The sequence below is a fragment of the Cornus florida genome, unplaced genomic scaffold (assembly GCF_030987335.1).
Source record: "Cornus florida cultivar Cherokee Brave unplaced genomic scaffold, ASM3098733v1 CherokeeBrave_3.0.0_Hap2_Chr11, whole genome shotgun sequence".
Classification (NCBI taxonomy): domain Eukaryota; kingdom Viridiplantae; phylum Streptophyta; class Magnoliopsida; order Cornales; family Cornaceae; genus Cornus; species Cornus florida.
The window spans coordinates 18754638-18763518 of NW_026775581.1; the positions used below are offsets into that span (position 1 = coordinate 18754638).

Genomic DNA, 8881 nt, shown 5'->3' on the forward strand with positions numbered 1-8881 from the left:
TTATGTTTATGGCATTGTAGAGTGTTATGATGATATTGATCCTGATTTGATGTCTTACATAGAGATTGAGGGAATGTTGAAAAATATCGGTCTTAATCCTAAAAGTCCAATGTACTATAGAAATCCCAATGATGGAACTACTATACTAATGCAAGGTGATAAAGGTGTTTTAGACATGTTTGAAATATACAAGAAGTTTTCAATTGTTAAGATATTTGCACTTAATGATGTGGGTCCAGTTGAAGGAGATGGAAATATGAATGGAACTGGAGCTTTACATATAGAAGATGTAGCCATTGAAGATGCAGGTAATGAGAGAGATGATGGTTATCATCCTGACATTGATTTTCAGAGTGATTTTGAAGTTGGGGATGCTGATGTTAAAGTTGGGGATGCTGAATTTGAACTTGGGGATCTGATTTTGATTTTGGTGATTCTGATTTTGAATTTGGAGATGCAACAGCTGAAGATGCAACTACTGCAGATGTAACTCCTAAACATGCAAATGCTGAAAATGCAACTGTTGAACATGTTTTTTTAGATACTGATGATGATAGTGATACTGAATGAATAGAGGTATAGATTCTTGGGGTGCTTTAGAGGACTTGTCTAGGGAATCTGTTTATGCACCAAGTGATGAGTTTTGGCGTGTGCACAGTTCATTTGAAGAAGATTATTGTGTTGAAAGTACTAGGCCTAGTGGTGATGAATTTATTATGGAAAGAGATATAGGTTCTAAACCTTTGACAATTGGAATGAAGTTCACTTATGCAGATGACTTTAGAATTGCTTTAAGGGAGTATGCCTTAAAGAACAAATATGATTTCAGGTTCCAAAAAAATGAAAGAAAAAGGGTGACAACTATATATGCTACTAAATATGGTTGGAGGGTTCATGCTTCCCGTAATAGTGTTACCAAGGCATTGACACTAAGAAAGTTATCACCTACACATATTAACTGCCCTCCAGTTGATAGAAATAGACAGGCCACCTCTACGTTGCTTGCCAAAAAATACATAAATAAGTTCAGAATTGATCCGGATTGGAAGTATGCCCTTATTGAAGATGCAATCAAGGATGACTTTGAAGTTGGTGTTTCTAGTTTCCAACTTAAAGATAATCATGAAGATCAGTTCAACAAAGTGTATGAATACGGTAATCTACTAATGGCCACTAATCCTGTGAGTGTGATAAAGATTGAGACAAAACCTAATATTGAAGGTAAAACCAGATTTAAAAGGTTTTTCTTTTGCCTGAATGCAATGTGGTGGGGCTATAAATGATGAGCGCTGAAAAGTGCGTATTTAAACCTCTTAAGCTTAGGCATTCTATTACCTTTATCTATCTTACTTTACCATTTTAAATTGATTTCGTATTATTTCCATTTTCAGGCACTTATCCCGAAAATAAGCTAACTCAGCCAAATAAGAGCTTAATTGAAGCAATTCTGGGATTAAACAAAGAAAGGAGCAAAGTGGAAAAAGAAAGAAGCAAATGAAGCCAAAGGTGGGAAGCAGCAAAGTTCGATCGATCCAACTTCAAGGTTCGATCGATCGAACACTGATCGATCTCAGTACTTCAAGATAGATCCAAACCTTGACCCAAAGCAGAAAGTCCAAAGTTCGATCGATCCAACACCACCCTTCAATCGATCGAACACTTTTGTCCTTATTCAAATGATTGATCTTATCCACAGCTGTACCACCCACTAACCACTTTTGTCCTTTTCCCAAAAATATCTCCCAAAATATCTCAGATTTGTCTTTTCCCAAAAAGCACAACCAATTGGATCGATCCAGCCTAAGTTCGATGGATCTCAGCCATGTTCGATCAATCCAAGTCTAAGGTTCGATCTATCGAACTTCCTCAAGTGCGAAAAAGTTAAATTTCCAGCCCATTGAAAGTTGTCCTTTATCCAATTATTAGGGAATATTATGTGCACGACCCCAACTTATTTTGGGTGTCATTTGACCTACCTATATAAGGATAAGGATTGCTTTTTACAAAGTGAGGGGGGCCAATATCATTTCATATCATCTCTTGGAGAGCAAGCTTAGAGGAGGAGAAGGCTAGAGACACAAAGGGGGGAGTTCTTCATTAACAAGGAGCAGATTTCTTCTATGGAGTTAGCCCATGAGGGTTGGAGCAACATCACCATGAGTGGCTAGACATCCTCTTGGGACTAGAGTTAGTCCCAAGCATGTTTTCTATATCTTAATTTTGTGTATTATTGAGGGATTAATGTTGCAATTAATGTTTTGACACTTTGATTTATATAGATCTTGATTGTTCAATGATTTATGTGTTTAAATGTTTTCAATTGATCATTTCATTCTACCCATATGTCTATGTATGTTAGAAAAGATGTTCATGTGCTTGTCTCTAGATTTTGTGTTATTAATGCATGTCTATGTGTATTGATGCTATAAATTTAGAGATTGTCAAAACATAGTGCTTAATGGAATGCTCTTGTTATTTTCTTGATGGTTCATACTTATTCCTTGATGGATTGTGCCTCTCCCTTAGTTTATTTTCATGCTAGTAGTGTAGATGTAGTGTGTTGTGGTGTAATGTTAAATGGGAGGACAATCCATGCTTGTTATTTGATGATCCATGCTTTTGAATGCAAGTAGCATATGTCTCTAACCTTGTGTTGTATTTGGATTATGAGCTTAATGAAAGGATTAATGACTTGTTTTGATATATTGTGCCTTTCACATGTTGTTTAGACAATATATACTTCATTGCTTAGATATGTTGTGCCTTTCACATGATGTTTAGACAATAAATGTTTAACTAGTCATCCTTGCTTGTTGAATCAACCAAACACACACACACACCAATATTGCAACACGCTATTTGCCCTCATTAGTCACTTGTCAATGATATAGAAATGCATTACTTGGTGGTGATCTTTAAACCCCAAGACTCTTCTCTCTTTTATTTGCTCTTAGTTGCATTCTTTTGTTATCACTTGGTTTAATTTGCTCTCTAGTCTAATTAACCAACCAACCAATTGTTTGATCACTCGACCTACTAGCCCTAATAGCGATTCCACAACCTTGTTCGACCCTCACAATCCCTTGGGACGATCCCTACTCGCCTTAGCTATATTTATAGTGAAAGGTATTAGTGGCTTTTATAAATGTAAAACTTGGTCATCGCCTTAATGCACACTCTTTAAGCTTGTGGTGCGGCGACAACACCAAAGTTTTTGGCGCCGCTGCCGGGGATTAATTTGATTTGGCAACGTCGGAATTGTGGAATCAATTAGGATTAGTATTCTTTTGATCGTGTCTTTACTTTATTTTTATTTTTCTTTTGATTACTTATTTTGTTTGTTTATCTTTGACAAGGAGAATTGAGCTAGGAGCCATCAAGCAAAGGAGCTAAGCAAGCAAGGAAAAGTGCTAAAAATTTAAAAAAATTACTAAGCTAAGCTTTAAATTTGGAGTTGAAGTGCTAAAGGACCTTTGTGAGACTTTCTTACTCAATCCCTTAGACAAATCATGAGCCCACGTGGAGGCATTCTTATTTGTTCTTTGCATCATTATTGTTAAAGCATGGGAGTATGAATTAAATGTTTGTGGAAGAAGTCTAATTGTATTGTTGTGAAGGCATAGTGTTTATCATTCTTTATGCTTGTTGTGTTTTGCATTGTGCATGCATGGATGTCATTCATTGAGAGCCACTCTTGTCCCTTTAGATTTGCATCTTGAATCCATCGTTAGAAATCCTAGAGGAAGAGGAAGTTCAAATAGAACCAATCTATCAATGGATGACCATAATGATGATCATGTTGAGGACCTTGGTCACATAGACCACCAAGGTATCCTTCATCCAAATGTGCATCATGAGAACATACAAGTACCATTAGGCATGCCTAGGGCATACATTCACCAACCACCACAACAACAAGGCCAAGTTCCATATGGAATACCAAGGCCAATGTATGCTCCACAACCTCCTATCATCATTCAAGGGAATCAAAACCAAGGTGTTCATGTTGCACCTCAAGTAGCTAATCCACCTCTTGCTTTAAGAGACCATTATGTGCCTAATGAGTATAATGCACCTACATGCATCCAATTGCTTCCATTTAGAGCACATCATTATGAAATTAAGCCAAAAACCATTCAAATGCTTCCTAACTATCATGGACTTCCAAGTGAAGAACCTTACAAGCATTTGGATGAGTTTCTTGAAGTATGTTCCACTGTAAAATATACGGACATGCCGGAAGAGGTTTTAAGACTCAAACTTTTTCCATTCACCTTAAAAGACAAGGCAAAGTATTGGTTTAACAATCTTAGGCCTTTTTTAATCACTTCTTGGGCAGAAATGCAACAAGAGTTCTTGAAGAAGTACTATCTGGTTTCAAAAACCAATGCTATGAGAACTTCAATTAGAGAATTTACACATGGGGATGGAGAAACGTTTCATGAGGCATGTGAATGCTTCAATGAGTTGCTTAGGAAGTGTCCACATCATGACATGCCCAAATGGCAATTAGTTCAATATTTCTTTCAGAGCGTATCGGACAATTATAAGGGTATGGTTGATGCTTCCATGGGTGGCTCATGCATTGATAGGCATGAGGATGACGTGTGGCGTCTTTATAAGAGCATGAGTGAAAATTCTTTGCATAGAACATTATCATCCAAGAATGGTACAAATTCACAAGTTAGGAAGAGTGTTGGCTTACATCAAGTCGACCATTCAAATGAAATAGCCACCGAAATGAAATCTTTATCTCAATGGTTTGATCAATTCTTGATTAACCAAAACTCAGCGAACCAAATATCTTCCTTCCCTAACCATTCTCCTCGTGCATCAAATGAAACATGTATGACTTGTTCTAGTGTTCTTCATTCTACTTCTCATTGTCCTCATGGACAAGTGCAAAATGAACCTAATGAACAAGTCAATGCAGCTTTTGTGAACCAAGGGAACAATCCTTATAGTACTCACTATAATCTAAGTTGGAGGAATCATCCGAAGTTCTCTTGGAAAAACCAAGGAGAGGGCTCAAACCCTTCCCAAGGCGGTTTTCAAGGGAAGTACATTCCACCTCCACTTCAAAACCAAGGATCCCAAGATTATAGACCTTATCAATCACAAGGGAATCAATTTGCTAATTCTCATTGTCCCGCCTTTGAAGAAAAAGTTTTAAATGCTTTGGGCACTTTAGAAGCTAACACTCAATTGCTTCATTCTCACTCTCAATCTATTGCGAAACTAGAAACCCAAGTAGGGCAAATAGCACGCACTCTCAATGCAAAAGAGAAGGGAAATATGCCTATTAATGCCCCACCTAAGCAATAATGTGTTGTGGAAACCCATTCCTTATTAGAAGACCACACCATTGAACATGTTAATGCAGTGACTACCTTGCGGAGTGGTAGGGTTGTGGACAATCAAGTTGGAATGTCCAATGAAGAGAGTGAACCGGTGCAACCTCAAGTTGTCACCCGTCCCATTTCACATCCCATTCCTCCTTCGTTGCATATACATGATCTTGTGAATGAAAAAACTTTGAAATATGATTTGAAGAATGATTTTGTAAATGATTTGAAGAAAAATTTGCAAAAAAATGAATTTAAAAAAGTTTTGCTGAAAAATGATTTGAAACAAAATGATTTAAAAACTTCTTGTGTTGAAGAGACTTCAAAAGGAAATTCTAAAAAAGTGTTTGAACCAAAAGTTCCATTTCCGGATGCCTTAAAAGGATCCACTTTAAAAGACAAGCAAAAGGCAAAAACCAATGAAATTATGGAAATGTTTAGGCAAATAAAAGTTAATCTTCTACCTTTGGATGCAATCAAGCAAATTCCGGCTTATGCTAAATTCTTGAAAGACTTGTGCACCCAAAAGTAGAAGAACAAGAGCCAAGCACCAAGAAAAGTGGTTTTAATCGAGCAAGTGAGCTCAATTTTGCAACATAACACTTTACCAAAGTTTAAGGACCCCGGTTCACCTACTACTTCATACATTATTGGTGATCATATCATTAATCAGGTGCTTCTGGACTTAGGAGCAAGTGTTAACCTTCTTCCATATTCGGTTTATGTCAAATTGGGCCTAGGTGAATTGAAACCGACATCGATAGTTTTACAACTTGCCGACCGATCCATTAAGAAGCCTAGGGGTATAATTGAGGATGTTTTGATAAAGATTGACAAATTCTTCTTCCCCGTTGATTTCGTTGTCATTGACACAGAACCGGTCCCCAATCCTAAAAGCCAAATTCCCGTTATCCTTGGCCGTCCTTTCTTGGCAACCGCTAATGCCAACATCAATTGTAGGACGGGGATAATGAAGATCTCATTTATCCACATGAAAGTGAAGTTGAATATCTTTAATCCCACACCCAATTCATTTGACAAATATGAAAGAGAGGTTAATGTTGTAGACAAATGTCATGATCTTCAATGTCAAGGAAATGAGCTTTTGTGTAAGACCAAAACTTCAAAGGGATCATCTTCAACCTTGCATTCTCAAAGTGGTGTTTCAAATTCTTGCTTTGAAAGGGCATGGAAGCCTAAAGGTTGTGATTACATAGACAAAGGATCAAAAGTTTCTTTTGAGCTTAATCCAACAAGTTCTTCAAATAACCATTTGTTCGGTGGAGTTCAAAGCATCTATCACCCCATCAAGGAGGGGATGCATTATAAGATCTTTGATCCAGGCTAAAAGAGCCCAATGTCTTGCTAGAGACGTTAAAGACTAGCAAAAATATTTCGTAGGGTGTCAAAACCCTATTCCTCCCTCATTTCTATCTTAAATTTCATTTATTGTGAAGTCTAGATACTTGTTTTTGGTTCATATGCATTGATAGGAATTGTGATTAGGATTGCATGAATTTTTGTGTTGTGATTGGGCATTTTGCATAAGTTCGATCGATCTTAAATGAGAATTTGATCGATCGAACTTCCACCTGTATCCAACACTTAGAAAAATTTTCTACCTGCATCCACCGACATCCAAATCACCTCTCTGTCCCATCGTTCGAACTTATTCTTAGATCAATCAAGAGACCTTCGATCGATCCAACTTCAAAGTTTGATCGATCTCATGATCCAACACTTAGAAAAATTTTAAGCCTGCATCAACCTGCATATTTCACCTCTCTGTCTCATCGATCGAAACATTTCAAGATCGATCTGAAGTTCTTCGATCGATCGAATATTCAAGTTCGATCGATCTCAAGTTCCAACACTTAGCCAATTTTCTGAGCCATAAACCTGCATATTCTTACTCTCTGTCTGATCGATCGAACTCTTGTCCTGATCGATCTCAGTTCTTCATTTCATTATTTTGACTTTATTTTGACTTTTCAAATTTCAAAAATCCAAAAATATTTTCATTTTTATTTTATTTTATTTTCATTTCACTTCATTTTATTTTATTTTTCAAAAAGTTTTCAAAAATACAAAAATATTTTAGTTTATTTAGTTTTTAATTATTATTGTTTATTCAATTAAAAAAATTTCAAAAAATTTCATATTCTAATTTCAATTCTAATTTTTAATTTTAGTTTTTCATTTTTTAAAAATTTCAAAATTTCAAAAAAATACTTTGAGGAGAGTTCATCAAAGTTCGATCGATCTGAAATCTCAGTTCGATTAATCGAACTAATAGGGAAATGTTTTTAAAAATAAAATCGAGAGTTGTGAGATCGATTACAAAGATCGATCCAACAACTCCCTACCCTAACCCTTGCTTCCTTCATCGTCGACGTGAACCCCAATCACCCTTTCCATTTCCGGCGAGTTCCAACATTTGATTTTCTCTCTCTCCTCTCGGATTTGCATCACCATCTTCATCTCCTCTTCTCTCGCAACTAGAGGTGAGATCCGAACCACACTTTGTCATTTCAAGCTTTAATTTGATAATATAAGTTGCCTACATGCTAGATCTAAGATGAATGATGATGAAATCCACCATTGATGAGCTTGAAGCATGTTTGTATATATGTGTATATATATTTTTATATTTTTGATTTTCGAATTGATTATAGGAGTATGGGCCTTGTTTGGGTGATGGTAATTGATGATTTCTTGTGTTAATGGGCCCACGACCATGTCGTGAAAGCCCCGTGCCATCCACGTCACAGATCTGTGACCTTTGAATTTTCACCTTCGTACAGTTCGATCGATCGAACTTGTATCTCAGATTGATCTTGAGAGATCGATCGAACTCATACCTCAGATCGATCGAAGTTTTGAGATCGATCTCAAACCTTTTTATGATCGATCGAACTTCACAGATCTCACACACATACTTCATTCATCATGCCTTATGTTCATGCTCTCTCATATATGCCCAATGCCTGTGATATTCCACATTGGATGCATTTCATACTTACATTGTTTAACATGTTTCATATCCTATCACTTGCATAGGTTCATGTCATCTATATGATTTATCTATCTTATTTGACATGCATGTTTCTATTTTGTGTTTTCAATTCTTAATTCTGGTACTAACTCCCCTTGCAAGTTTTTAAATTATTTTTCAGGCTATGACTAAGCGCAAGACTGTTGCCAAGAGGCAACACGGGCCTCAAAGACATATCAGACCATGGATAAAGGAGCCAGCAAAGCCCTTTCATGCACAGGAGGAGCCATTACAGCTTACTCCACCTCAGTCACCTGCTCATGAGGCTGAGGATGATCATATTCCATCCACCTCTACAGCTCTGCCTGCATTTACACCATCACCATCTCCACCACATGCTGGAGCTGAGCATTCACCAGTACCATCTCCACCACACCAGCCAGCTCAGGAGCGTGATAGGCCCGTGCCTAGATATGTACATGTGGCAGTAGACCATGAGTCGGTGTTCGACACAACCTTTTTCTCCAAATCGGTGCTGACC

General features: G+C 37.1%; 1 pseudogene; it reads right to left on the reverse strand.

Annotated features, from left to right (window-relative positions):
• Nucleotides 1–4397: 4397 nt before the first annotated feature.
• LOC132287455 (small nucleolar RNA R71) lies at nucleotides 4398–4496 on the reverse strand (annotated as a pseudogene).
• Nucleotides 4497–8881: the final 4385 nt, after the last annotated feature.